We start from the raw sequence: 15178 nt of genomic DNA on the forward strand, positions 1-15178 counted from the left end.
TGTCTCTTCAATAAATATATTGCCACATGGACTGTGTCTGTAGCTTGTTTTAAAATGGCCATTTTACCTTTTTATATTACCATGTCTTATTAAGCAATGTAAAGTTCACCTTTCAGAACTTGCGACGATGTAAAGGTCATCTGTTTCTGTGACCCACGGTTAACGAAGGTGTTATGTGACCAGCACAATGACCAACCACCTTTACCTTTCCCTAAACTAAAGTCAGAAACCCATTAGAGCTGAATGGACTCAGAGGCATCCCTAAAGATCCTGAAATAAAAAATCCCGGTCTTCACCAGGATTAGAGACAGGAGTAAAAAATTGGGACAGCATTGGATCACGGCGGTTGAAAAATTGCATTGTCAAAGAAATTGTGTATTATGAAATAAAAAAATTAGATTTACGAAGTTTTCAAAAGTATTCGAAATTTCATTTAAACCAATGTATAATTCAACAAGGTATTTGAATAGGAAGTTCAATCACAAGTTAACAATCACAATTTTGATGTCACGAAATTCTGAGAGGGCGTAGCATCCAGCTAAGGAGAGCGCCAAGTCCTGCCAAAGTAATAGTAATAATAATAGTATTGTAAGGCCGCATTTATTAGACTTTATTTAACAAATGTATTGGCCTGACCCATCCCTCTTTTAACTTTCAATTTTAACATGCGATCCTGTTACTCTGAGAAAAAGTGCGTTGTAGACACCAGAATGATACATTTCTGTAGCTCTGAACGCAGGAAAAAGTTTGGTGCATTTGCTCGGCTCCGAATATATATAAAAAGAAAAACTGGAAATTGTGTTATAGAAATACGGCTGTTTCTTGTATTTTGAATTACATTCTGAAAACCTTCTCTGACCCCACTGCTGAGTTTTACAGCGCTCAACAGATCCCAGATTGCTAAGATGTGGAGGGTTAGAAAAAATGTTTAGTTGTTTTGTTTTTATTAGGAGGGCGCCACTGGTAAAAGTTTGAAAAACACTGACTTAGATCATTATTTTTAGAATCATCATCCCCCTAGCAAGACCTAGATGCAAATGAACCTGACAACGTGGGACACTGGGTATTTGTGCTAACTAGATGGTGTACCGGCGATATGACGATGTGATATGAACTAAATAGCATTACCTTGTTGGTCGGTCTGACACGACTCAATCTGAACGAGAAGCTCCTGACACTCTGGACATTGTCTGTGGATTACTGGACTGGGATAAAGAGATTAGGTTCATTTATGATCCTTGTTTGTAGAAGTGTCGCCCTGCCAAGTTTGAGCAGGGAGAGAGAGAGGGGGAGAGAGAGAGGGAGAGAGAGAAGGAGAGAGAGAGGGAGAAAGAGGGAGAGAGAGAGAGAGGGAGAGAGAGAGGGAGAGAGAGAGAGGGAGTGAGAGAGAGAGAGAGAGAGAGAGAGAGAGAGAGAGAAAGGGACAAAAGAAACAGAACCAAGAAACTTGACGTAAAACATTTAGAAGTACTAGATATCTAAAGAAATACAACAGCCAATAGAGATGAGCTACATAGGAGATTTTCATACATGGCAGAAAAACTATCAAAAGCCAGCTCTTTGGTGTATCATGCGTACAGACTAAAGGAAATGTTGATAAGCCATGGTTTTATAAAGCTTCCATCAACTCTGTCTGTCTGTATAGTTCATTGTTTGTACACGTTATTTCTCTCACACCCAATCTCGGATCAAATTGAATTTATGCACATTTACTTCTTGTACCTGACAAAACAAGAATCAATGCAAATAAAATCAATTAATTAATAAACTCTTGGTATTATTTTGTTTGGTATCAAACAAGGGGGAAAATGCACTTGAATGATTGAACTGTCATCGATTAAAAGCTTGAAACTAACAAATGATAACATAAAACATTCTATATTCATAAGCAATTCACTGGTACAATTATTGCATTATACATTTGAAAAGGTTTGCCTCCTAGAGTTTGAATTCAAGTCGTGCAACTCATAGGCTATATGCATTTAAAGCGATCACGGTAACATTAGTAGAATTTCTTTCTGACTCAATACTTATTAAAAACAAGCGGGAAACTAACTAACGATTATAAAGGAGATTTTATACGAAAATCATGTATCACGCATTGAGTTACTGTAAAATAACAGCTCAGTTCATTTATTTAGTTGGCAATAGTGAAGTGACCCTGATAGTCATCGTGAAAATCTCGAGTAATTTTAAGAATCGTATTTGATTGACTCCCTTGAGTGACACATAATTTATGTCTATATTTACAGTGCAATGAAGAAAGACTTTTTATATTATTCTGAATGTGTTTACATTTCAAAGTACAGGTGCGCGAAAGAAACTTGTTGCTACCATTTTGATTGAATGTAGTAAATTTTTAGAACAAGATTGTTGAAGGATGCTTAATTATATGTTTATTGTAAAGGTACCGGCATTTCAAGCGCCACGACAATTTAACGTGTCTTTGATTTTCATGCTATTGATGCTGGTTCGATTCTCCCCCCTCCCCCAGCTCTTGTATACGTTGATAGTACAGTGTATGTTTGAGCAAGATATTCACCAGACTAAGCTTGGCTAACATATAGGGGAGACATTGATTGAGATTTGGATAGCCGAGTCGTGGTCCACAACAGTGAATATAATTAAAAAAAAACAATTATTGTTTTTTTAGCCTTTTTGTTTATTGTAGTTTTAACCCAGCAACCCAGCGTCTTGGTCGAATTGTACCCCACCAACTGCAGACAACGCCTCTCTACTTAGTGTTATGTACTCCTCTTCCATTCTGGCACATTGGTTACTACCAAATCTTTTACTAAGTGCATAGTTTTTTTTTTCAGCAATCAATCTTCACACTGTGTACGAGATATGTTACCATCCCTGATTAGGGAAGTAGGCCTACAAACTGGTTTTCGGACAGGTTGCCAGTTAGTCTCTTAAGACCCGATCCATGGACCTTGTGACCATAAAAGAAACTGAAAACAGACACAGCAATCAGCCTAATATCAGCAATCAGCCTAATATCAGCAATCAGCCTAATATCAGCAATCAGCCTAACATCAGCAATCAGCCTAATATCAGCAATAAGCCTAATATCAGCAATCAGCCTAATATCAGCAATAAGCCTAACATCAGAAATCAGCCTAATATCAGCAATCAGCCTAACATCAGCAATCAGCCTAATATCAGCAATCAGCCTAACATCAGCAATCAGCCTAATATCAGCAATAAGCCTAATATCAGCAATCAGCCTAACATCAGCAATCAGCCTAATATCAGCAATCAGCCTAATATCAGCAATAAGCCTAATATCAGCAATCAGCCTAATATCAGCAATCAGCCTAATATCAGCAATCAGCCTAATATCAATAAACATTTTGATCTGAAATAAACGTTATTCCTTAGATAACAATCTCAAAGCGAAAGACAATCGAGGTTAGGGTGACTCCAAGGTCTGAAGAGACGAGACCCACCATGGCTTAGGATGGTTAGTACATTGAATGAAAACAATTTTTTTATTTTCTTGTCATGTAGTAGTTAGAAGTACTTGTAAACAACTTTTTGTTTTATTCTTTTCCCTTACAGTAATTCACTCAGTACTCGCACTAGTCAAGTTCCTTTTTTTCTCATTTTCTACCTTTTTTTTCTTCTTTCTTCCCCCTTTGTTTCAGTTTGTTCAATCAATCCTTTGTTTCGCTTCTTTCTAACGTTTCGTTCTCTAGTTCGACTCTAGCTTTACTCTTTTTAGTTTTCAACCTCTTTTTTTTTTACGTTTTTACAAAGCATTTGATTTTCTTTCAATCTTCTCCCTACTTTGTAAAATACACATGTGTCCAGTACTCAAAAAACAATAGTTTTTTTTTGTTTTTCTTTTTTATGAAATCTTTCAAAGAAATAAATCCAATAAATGGAAATAAAATTCAAAGACTTTTGATTCTTTTCTGTCTTTTGCTTGTCACTCAAGAAAAACAGGAAGTAAAAATGTTTGTTTACAAATTTGTATGATTAGAGTTGTCATTTGAACACAGAGAATAAAAAAACCTGAACTGAAGTTTTTCAACCAATAATTTTAAAACTTCAACGCTATTCGTTTCTTTGGACTTCAAAGGTTTCCTATTACTTTGACGTTACTTGCGTCTCGCTTTTTGTTTTTACCAGGAGCGTAGCAAACTAAAACTAGAGACTAAGTTTTTAGACGTCAAACTTTTAATATGCTGACTGCGATTTGGGCAATCACGTTGGCCGTCCAGTTTGAACCCTGCCCGCTTCCCTCCCCTGTCGTCATGCAGGAAGGTTTAACAAGGACGTCAACAAATTTACTTCTGAAGGAATTAAATAACGAAACAATTAAGATGCTATACAGGTGTAAACAGTTACTCTTAGCATTTGTAACATAAGCTTTAGACATAGACTTTAAGACATTCATTTACCGTGACAGAATCTAATCCTATGTAACATGATATGCGGCCTTTATAAATCATTTCTCTTGAGGGTCTCTAAGGTAGATTAAGAAATAGAAATAGAAGCATTTATTTACCTGGAGGGCCTGTGGGCAACGTAAACTGAGAAAAAAAAAACTGTGATATGTTAGCTTTACACAGAAAAGGATATAGTTATATATTTAATTTGGAAGTTCTTCTGCAAAACTTTATAAAATATGTTTTAAAAAAGGAACATCGGTTAGTTATATTTTTATACATTCGTAACTGCACAATTACTTCTGTCCAGGGGCGGACTGAGTATCAAAATCGGCCTGGGCATTACCATATAAACCGGCCAACAAATGAATGGCATATTATATCATGGGCGTAGCCAGGATTTTTTCGGTGGGGGGATTTTTTTTCTACCCCCCTCTGCAAGGTATATGAATGTAATTAATCTTCATTACATTCTCTGATCTTTTATTCTTTCGGGCGTTTTTTTTTAGTTTAGAATAGGTTCTTCTTTTAATTAGTAGAAAGACAGTACACACCACCAAGGACAGCTAGGGAGTCTGGGGGACCGCTGTGAGCTCCCCCAGCTAGGTCCAGGGAGAAGCCCCGGATTCAAGCATTATTTCCGTTATTTTAAGCTTTAAAAATACATATTCTCAGGTAGCCTATCTACAGTGCAATTAGCTTGCTACTCTTCCGCTAAAAAATTCAAAAACCAAATCTGCTATTCACTGCACTTAATTAATGAAGTCCAGCGACTGGTAGAAAATGGTAACTATAGTTTTGCTTTAGTTTTTGTATTGCAGGGGGAGGATAACCACAAAACCCCTTTAGGCTACGCTTAGGAAATTTGGTGACTGTAGTTTGCTTCAGTTGGCTGCACTGGGGCATTAAGTAAAGTTTCCCTTTCAGACAATGAGGTCTGAGGTAAGTGATGATTAGAACCCCCCCTCCTCCAATGTGTCTCTTCAAAATATATACGCATCGAAAACTGGATGTATGCTTGCGTAGGATTACATAATGCATTTTATTTATACATTTATGTAGTCTCAAAACTATAAAAAATACAATAGCAGCCTTAATGAGTTTGAAGCTTTTTGATATTACTTATAAATTACAGACGTTTCTTCCAAAAAATAAGATAGCTACGACCTACGCATTTCATGTGTCAATTTAGCCATGCATGTTGATCTGTGACTTAAAATATAGTAAGTCATTGATTTCCTGGCTGACTCAGGCACACTGACGTAGCTATGGTGGGGGGAGGAGGGGGAGAATTTGAAAATCCCGAAGGGCCCCACTTGAGAAGGGCCCCCAAATTAGTGTTTTTTACATGAAAAATTAAATATTACGCAAAATGCAGGGGCCCCCAAAAGAGTTCAAGCCCTCCGGGCCCCCAAACGATGGAAAAATCCTTGCTACGCCCCTGCTCAGGCAACCTATTTCATTTAAAGATAAGAGAATGCAGAACGGTTAGAGAGACACTTACAAGTACATTCTCAATAAACGCGAATTGTATAAGAATAGATCATAACCCATTATTTAAAATATAACTATAAATCTCCTTTCATTAAATATCGGATGTGACAGCGCTATAGGCCTATAAATTATTATAATTATTATATGAATTTCCATCATTAATGACTTCATGCTAAGCATACTAAGCATAAGTTTGCTTAGTTATAGTAGTAAAAAAAATGATTTAGATCTAGATTTGTTTGTTTTTTTAAATTAAATAATATTTTTGTGTAAGCCTTAAGTTTAGTATTTTAGATCTATTTTATTAAGGATAAACAAAAAGAAAACTTTTTCTGTACAAATCTCAGAAAGTAGAACTCTAAACCCATATTGAGCTGGTTATAAGTTGGGTGGTTTGCAATTTCGCGGCTCTGTGTGTGTGAAAGTTAATTCCTATTAAGTATTGTTAAAGAGCTTCTTCTTCCTCAATCTCATTTTTATGTTGGAGCGTTCAGATGACTAGACCAATATATGAGCTGAACTGCGCAGTGGTTTCCATATAAGGGAGCCTCAGACTTGAAATCAGTTCTACATTATATATCAAGTCAGCGTCTTCTTTAGCTATTTGGATGAAAGACGGCACCTATTCCGACACGACCAACGTATACTTTTTTTCGACTCAGAACTCACAACAGAATGAGAACATGTGTTCCGGAAGCGGATAATCGGTGCCAGTGAAATTTGCATTTGTGGAGTGTCAACTGAGAATGCCGACGATGTCCTTCGAAACTGCACTCATCAAGAAGCTCGAACATAATCCGCCCCAAAGCACTCCTATTAAAAAAAAACTATATGTAGAGCTAGCTGCCTATTCTGGAAACTACTGCGCAATTTATCACAGATATTGAACTATTAATTGGAACCCTCTACTATAATAATGAAAACACAGAAGGACGTCAACGGTATCGCAACAAAAATCATTTCCTCTGTTCACACATATGAGAGTTTTCAGTATTGAATTGCTGCGAGAAACCAATAAAAAAAATAGTGCGACTTTTTCGTCGTCAAAGATACATTTCTTAAACATTTTTCAAAATTATAGGTTAAAACTGTTGGTAGAATGATTGATTGCTTCATTTCCAGAATACTAACAACAAATCAGAATGGTTGGAATCAACATACTTGGTAGAAAGCCTTTCAAGGTAGTATGCAGCAGACAGCTTAAAAAAAACACTTTTTGACTGAGTCAGTGAGAATAGTCTAGATAAGGAGGTCTAAAACAAACATGATACCAGACTTTAAAAAAATGTGTTAGAATATACAATTGCGGTCCTCAGCACCAAAGATAAAGGGAGTGTCGATTGTCGGAATAAAAAGAAAATGAAGGAAAAAAAGATAAAAGATAATAAAGTTAATTACACACGAAACTAACTCGCAGGTAAACCTTACGAGTATTCAAATGGGAATATACAATCAGTACTAACTGTTAATTAATACATGTAATTGTGAATGTTTAATAAGTTTAGAAAAATAAGTGCATACTTTCTGAAAACATTATTAGTAAGTCAGTAGCTATTGAACGTATATCTATCTATGTAGCTATCCATCTATCTATCTATCTATCTATCTATCTATATCTATCTATCTATCTATCTATCTATCTATCTATCTATCTATCTATCTATCTATCTATCTATATAATGGTTGGTTATCGAAAACACAAAAGTAGATGTCGAACTTATTTTGAATACAATACAGGCGATGTCGAACTTGTACTTTCACTAGTAGAGCCCTAGAGTGTTTATATTTGTGTGTGAACTAAACGTAACGGATGGAAGAACAGTTGGACGAAACCAGGTAGTGTTTCTCTTTTGTTTCTCTTTAGTTCCTCTTTTGTTTCTCTTGACTCTATCACTAAATTTGGATTAATGGGATTTATGGGATACTTTCACTTTTTTTATTTGAGTCTCACCTTTTGCCAAGTTGGAACCAAATCATTTGTGACATGTATAAAGAAAGAAAAGTTTATCTGTGTACATAAGCCACACGGTTCAGCATGGCTGCTCAAGCACGCAGTGTCCAAAGACAATAAGTGCGTCCAAAACAAGCCATTCCAGGGGTGCAAACAATGGATTAACCATACATCACTGGGTTTGTCTTCGCCAGCGTGATCCAGAAAAATGTTGCATTCACATTTCTCTGCAATTCGGTTGCAGACGTAGAAGAAAAAAACAAAAAACTGGTTTGGTTAAGTCAGTACCGTGGTGACTCTCAAGGTCACCTCTTGTTGCTTAGTTACGTAATGCTGTGAGATTCGAAAAAAACAACAACAACTTTTAATAAATCTACGTCATCCAAAGCTTGTATGAAGTGTGCTGCGCTCTGTCACTCCCCAGCTCTTTATCCCCACCCAAAACGTTTTATTAATATCTGTGTGGCTACTTTTTTGTTCTATCCAGGTAGATCTAAACTATCCTTGAACTGGCTCTTGTCTTCTTTCATCTGTATCTTAAATCACAGCTGTTGTGTCACGCCCAAACTTTAATTGATTCTCAGTGTGACATAAGCAAACTTTAATCATTTCATAATTTACTACGCTGATGGTGGGTGATTCATGTGACGTCCTAATGTAACAGGGAAGGCTGGGGGCGGGTAGGTGCTGGAGTCGGATTCTAGAGCTGGAAAGAGGTGTACCTGATACGTCCAACATTAAAACAACAGACCCTGCTCTATGTACTTTAACGTTGGTAATATCACCCCCAACACTCCCCTCTCTCGGTAAGGTTGACAAGTATAGAGACAACTGTTTTTAAATCTATCATACAACATTATTTTAGTGTAGATCTATATTAAACAAACTTTGGTCTGATCCAGAAGAAGGACTTGGATTTTGAAAAAAAAAAGGTGGGGGGGATAGATTCAATGTTTTATTGGTACGTTAGAACGACACTGTAGGATAGGGATATTTAAAAGGGTGACCTAATTTGAAGTGGAACTGCTTCTGTGATTGTTGACAACCCACGCAAAATATGACGTCAGAGTGACTGGAACCTAGTGCCCGGATTCTTTTTTGTTCGACTTTCAGCTGTTTCAATAATCCCAGAGCCATATTTGAAAACATTTATTACTGTTCTCTTCTCCCCCCCCCTCCCAACCAAAGTCCTACTGAATGCCTTGATCTAGATAAGGATATGGGAAGGGTATAGATGGTGCTGATATTTATCAACCAATTCTTTAAGGGGTAGTGAAGGGGTTAGTGTCTTGGCAGCAGCTTAATGACTTAAACGACTGAATATAAAAGTCTATTAAAGTGAAAGTTAGAGCCTGTAGTTAGACCAAGTTGAGACACTGATACAGGTTCTGTAGGAACACAAGTGAGTGACTGTGCATTTGATCTTGTTGGATTTGATCAGCGGTACTTGTGTATTGTGTAGACTTGTATCTTTTTATTAGGATCTAAGCCTACAATTCATATTTTTGTAATAAGATGTGCCTTGTGGAAAATGTCATTACTTTAGAATATTTGTTGATTTAAATCTGCTCAGCAAAAATATACTTAAAAACATGCCTTATATTTTAACAATCTTCTAATTAAAAGATATATAATTGAGTGGCAGAGTATACAGATTGTCTTATGCGAGACTACATGACAACTTTTTTTTTAATCGGCTAGTTAAATCTAAAGCATTTGATTGTTGAACCTTACACAATGGCTTTGTAAAATCTACGTGAGCCAGTAACGTTTTGAGGAGTATTTCAACTTTAGTGCTCTAGTTGGAAATTCATTCGTCTTTCTAAGCCTTGTTAGTAGCATCGTTCAATAGCACTGATGTTTTTTGTTCTATAGTTTGTTGGAATATTTCATACCAAAAAGATAATAGAAATTTGAAGGCATTATCTTTTAACAGTGTTGTCAGATTAAAAAACAAAAACATGAAATTTCTTCATCGACAAAATATCGGTACAGAAATACTTTTTTTTCCCCACAAGTTAAAAAGTTAAAAGATATAAAAAAAATTTTTTACAGATGCATTTTTTTTTAGCATTAGAACTAATAAATAATTTCCTATTATAGAAATGAGCTTACTGGTGCTTTTATATTTATTTTCCAGTTGTTTTGTTAAGATTTTAAAAAACCGTTATAATATAAAATGTTTTATAATGTATTCTATTGTCTATTTTGACTAACAGCAGTTATTCGGTGCATTTTTTTGGGCTATACTCCTTTTTATATTCGGGCAATTCAAATTTGTAACTATTGATTGGAAACGAATTATAGTTTCAAAATATGAAATAATTTCCTATAATGATTTCCAACTGAAGAAAAAAAATAATGGACCTCATTCACCAAATGTAAACAAAGAACATTTAGCCACGTGATTCTCTATCTCTTCTATACAAATTAGGATCTAATTTTTAATACACAATATGACAATTTTTTCCGTTGTTTTATCAATATTATCACGTGACTAAATGTTGTTTGTTTACGATTGGTGAATGAGGTCCATGTAAGGAATAGAATTTAAATATAATATTTTCTCTCATCATAAATATTTTATGTAACCTTTTTAAGTGCATTTAATTGTAAAGATTATTTTTCCTGTTTTCAATCAAGTTTATTTAAAAACTTGTAGCTAGCTTTTGTCAATCTGAAAAACACAATGATTTTAAAGAGTTTTGAGTCAAAAATGATAAATGTTAAAAGCCCTGATACTGACAGATTTACAGCGGCCGGGTGTCTACACGCCCTGGGGTTCAAGTGAACTTAATGATGTTTTCAACAGCAATGTCAGTCTCTTACAAGATCTCTGTGTGAATTTTGAAGAGGTCCAAAATATTTAGGGCACGAAATTGTTATTGACGTGAATGATAAGGAGATACAAACATTACGTTGGGATTGACTGGAGTGGACGCGAAAGACTTGTCTGGGTAATAAAAAAAAAAAAGTAGGTAAATTCTCGAGTCCACTATACATACCAGAACAAATATTTTCTCAAGACTAGGTCACTGGCTAAATCCTATCTCTATGAAGCATTAAGAAAACATTATTCTTAGAACTTGTGTCAAATAATTTAAATTTGGTTAAAAGTTAGGATTGGAAAACTACGTTGAAACATTGGATGAAAAAAAACTTAATTGTGAGTTTTTCTGACAAAGCTATTTGCTAGGTGGTTCAGAAAATCACCAGTACCCAATAACTTTCATTTTCCTGTTCACTATTCTATCACCATTCTTATTTTTCATGTCATTCTTTTCTATTAGCTCGCACTCTCTTCATGGGTTGAAAAAGGAATCTGGAAGAATATTTCGAAAAGGGCTCTAACGATTTTCATAGAAATTTGACAGTTCGTGTATATTTTGGAAAAAAAAATGACTAGCTTAAAACTCTGGTTTGACCGTTAAAACTTTTGAAAATGATTTAATCATCTTAAAATTAAATTGTTAATTGAATTAAGTATTTCTCGACACATTACGCCACACTGTGTCAGCGGGAATTACCGCATTTGACTCAAATGTTTCTTTTGTATTCTATAAGGAATTGAATAATTAAATAGAAGTAAATGAACATTGTTTACCCCGTCTTGTCTACGTATAAGATCCAATAATGCTTTGAAATATACACATGTAAAATACTAGACAAGATTCTAGAATAATGATTATGTAAAGCTCACTGGAAATAAATCCTTGCCATCATGAACTATAAGAATATATAGACTGAGATATCATAGACTACCATCGGATGTATAAAGTGGAGAGTGGAGAGTGTTGTGGCTTTCTAAAATTATTTGTTTTTATGTACGAGATCCATGCTTATAATTATTTCTGGTGTCCATTTAATAGAATGTTATAAAAAAAACTGTCTATTTTTTTATTAGCAAAGATATTTTAGTTGAGATAGAAATAAAATATAGATCTGAAAACTATTTGATGTAAACAAAATGGTAGATCTTTGAAAATAGTTTTAAAAAATAGATATCACTGTTTATGTAAGTCTTAAATTGAATCCAGTAGATTACAGATAAGCTTTAGATAAGCTTTTATGAACGCACGTGGGTCTGGTTCAGAACCTGATCTCGTTCTGAAAACAAAAGTAAAACTATTTATTGAATATCGCATAGTCTATATCAAATAATAACAATAAATACTCTTATCTGTTAATACAAACCAGATTAGCCACAACCTTTGAAATCATTAAAGTTTGACAAAACAAAATACCAATTCTTAAATCAGAAATGTAACCAAGTCTTAGCGGTAAACTAGAGACATATTCGTAGGGAACAATCGAGTATTATTAAAAAAATCTCTTTAAAAAAGACAATTCCTCCTTTATACAGGTGACCAACGTTGTAATAGCGATTATTTTACTTGTAATAACTAATGAGTTATAAATTAAAAAAATGGAACATTTTACTCCGCCTCTATTCCCCCCTTCCCGAAAAAGCAAATGTATAATCTACTCAGAAGTTGTATAGTTCTAATCTAGGCATGTAGATTCAGACTTAGAAGACGCAGCGCAAAATGTTCTTGATCGTCTATTAATTAATTTAACTCTTTAATAAATACGGCCTACTTGAGAAACAAACCTGATATCGTGTCTAATCAAGATAAAGACTTTCAAGACCAAATTCAATTTAAGTAGATATGATTTTAAAAAATGATAATGGTCAAACTAGCATTTTCCCAGGACTAATTCAGCTTATACAACCACTTCAGACAAGTACTATTTCTTTCCCTTGTTTGAGATACCAAAACAAAGTAATTTATTACCAATAGTTAGTTAACTAATTGGTTAATTTTTTTGTGTGTGATTCTTTTGTTGTCAGGTAAAAGAAATAATTGTGCAAAATTTCAGCTTGGTTAGAGATTGGGTGTCGGAGAAATAACGTACAAACCTTAAGCCAGACAGACAGACAGACAGACAGAGTGAGCTGATATAAGCTTTGTAAAAAACAACCAAAGTTACATAATGCACATATGTTTAAAAGCAAAGAAATATTTGTAAAAAGCTGGATGAAAGTATGTTAAAGAAGAGTTATGCCCTTAATAAAACTTTGGCGAATATCCCAGCACAGAATATTCTTACTTAGACTGCACAGAATATTCAAATATTTTCAACATATTCAATATTTACTAAAAAAAATACCTCCAATATAACACCATAACTTACAAATATACAAAACCATAGTAAATAAAAAAAGTCATGAAAGCAAACGTGTTGGTATTCTAAACACTAGAAGGTTAGCAACTCTTTTTATTTTCATATGCTATTTGAGTATAACATTTAATTTAATGACGACAGAAAAAATTAATTGGCGAAATTTCTTTCGACTATGTTGTAAGAGATAAAGGGTAAGTGGACTCTATGCGATTGTGTAATGGATATATTTTTGTATATATTTTTTTATATAATAGGACAAAAAGCAACAATGTCATCAATAAGATAATCAGATTAAGTACATTAAGTATTAAAGTAACTACGTTAAATTCTAGAGAAATGGTAGAATCAAGGAGAATGAGAGGAAAAGAGAGAGAAAGTGAAAATACGAGAAAAAGAGAGAAAGGAAACGAGAAAGAGGGAGAGAGAGAGAGAGAGAACGCGTAAGAAAAAAAAAAGCATTTTAGCGTACGTTACGGCTTTTCAACGCCTTACATTTTTCTTATACTCCTTACATTCACGAGCAGCTTCATTTCTTATACTCCTTACATTCATGAGCAGCTTCATTTCTTATACTCCTTACATTCATGAGCAGCTTCATTTCTTATACTCCTTACATTCATGAGCAGCTTCATTTCTTATACTCCTTACATTCATGAGCAGCTTCATTTCTTATACTCCTTACATTCATGAGCAGCTTCATTTCTTATACTCCTTACATTCATGAGCAGCTTCATTTCTTATACTCCTTACATTCATGAGCAGCTTCATTTCTTATACTCCTTACATTCATGAGCAGCTTCATTTCTTATACTCCTTACATTCATGAGCAGCTTCATTTCTTATACTCCTTACATTCATGAGCAGCTTCATTTCTTATACTCCTTACATTCATGAGCAGCTTCATTTCTTATACTCCTTACATTCATGAGCAGCTTCATTTCTTATACTCCTTACATTCATGAGCAGCTTCATTTCTTATACTCCTTACATTCATGAGCAGCTTCATTTCTTATACTCCTTACATTCATGAGCAGCTTCATTTCTTATACTCCTTACATTCATGAGCAGCTTCATTTCTTATAACGTCATTGCATAGTTAAAAATCATGATCTTTTGCTCATAGTTGACTGACCAGACCTTTGTTAATTGTAGTTTTAAATTTAATAGTCATCCTAACCCTAGTCCCTCTTTCTTGAAAGACAATAGATGCGACCAGATGAATCACTTGTGTGAATTGCTTCTCCCTTAAGCTAGCCTGAGATTTTATATTTCGTATGTCTACTCAGTGACGTTATAAGCCAATGATTCAATTCATAGCCCTTTTGTTATCCCAAATACAAAACAACTTCTAGTTAATTTTGTTATTACAACTTAATATTTTATTGACAGTATCTCTAAATAAAATGTATTATGCCTACTCTGCAAACTAAAAAAAGTGCTTGGTGCTAATGCGTATTACATAGTACTTGCTTGTGTGTGTGAGAGAAAAGGAGAATAAAATAGAGTACATGTTTAGAACATCTTAGTCGTAAAATTGTGTAGCTTTCATTGGCTGTTGTTGGTTGGCAGAATTATCTTATTATATGGATGGCTGCCTTGTCTTGCGGTTTTTGAGCTGGACTGTCGTTCGGACTTATCGATGATCCCTGGTTCAAACCCTGCCCGCTTCCATCCGCCGTCGTCCTGTGGGAGGTTTGGAGAGTCAATTATCTTCAACTCTGAAGGAACATCCGAAACAAGTAAAACATTCTACAAACAAACATTTTATCTTTAAAAATTCTGTTTATAATGGTGCGTACTATCAATAAAAAGCTAGTCTTATCATATACATGTATTTCGCTGTAGTAAACAACTGATCTACAGGAAACAGAAATTTGGTGGCTTCTTTAGATTGACATTATTTCATTAGTTCTTTAAAAAAAATAATATTAATAAGTTTTTTTTTATCAAGTCTGATGGCTACACAGCCCCACCTGCGACTTTTTAAAAGTTAAGCAAAATTATATATTAGAACCAGACAAATCCGTGAAATATACGGACAATACTTCTAATGAATCGTAAATTTCATTTGGTTTGTTATTACATTACATGTCATCATGAAGTCTTCACTTTAAAACAAAATACTTAGTCTTTTAATACATTCTAATAT

At 34.5% G+C, this 15178-nt stretch overlaps 1 protein-coding gene across 1 annotated transcript in view; it reads left to right on the forward strand.

Annotated features, from left to right (window-relative positions):
• The first annotated feature begins 9266 nt into the window (after window positions 1–9266).
• The window catches only part of LOC106071503 (mucin-2-like), a 58721-nt gene continuing 52809 nt past the window's right edge, over window positions 9267–15178 (forward strand). The window contains exon 1 of the mRNA XM_013231627.2: window positions 9267–9285. The gene's annotated coding sequence lies outside the window, so the exon portion shown is untranslated. The remainder of the gene's footprint in view (window positions 9286–15178) is intronic.

The sequence above is a fragment of the Biomphalaria glabrata genome, chromosome 1 (genome assembly GCF_947242115.1).
Source record: "Biomphalaria glabrata chromosome 1, xgBioGlab47.1, whole genome shotgun sequence".
In the NCBI taxonomy this organism is placed as follows: Eukaryota; Metazoa; Mollusca; class Gastropoda; family Planorbidae; genus Biomphalaria; species Biomphalaria glabrata.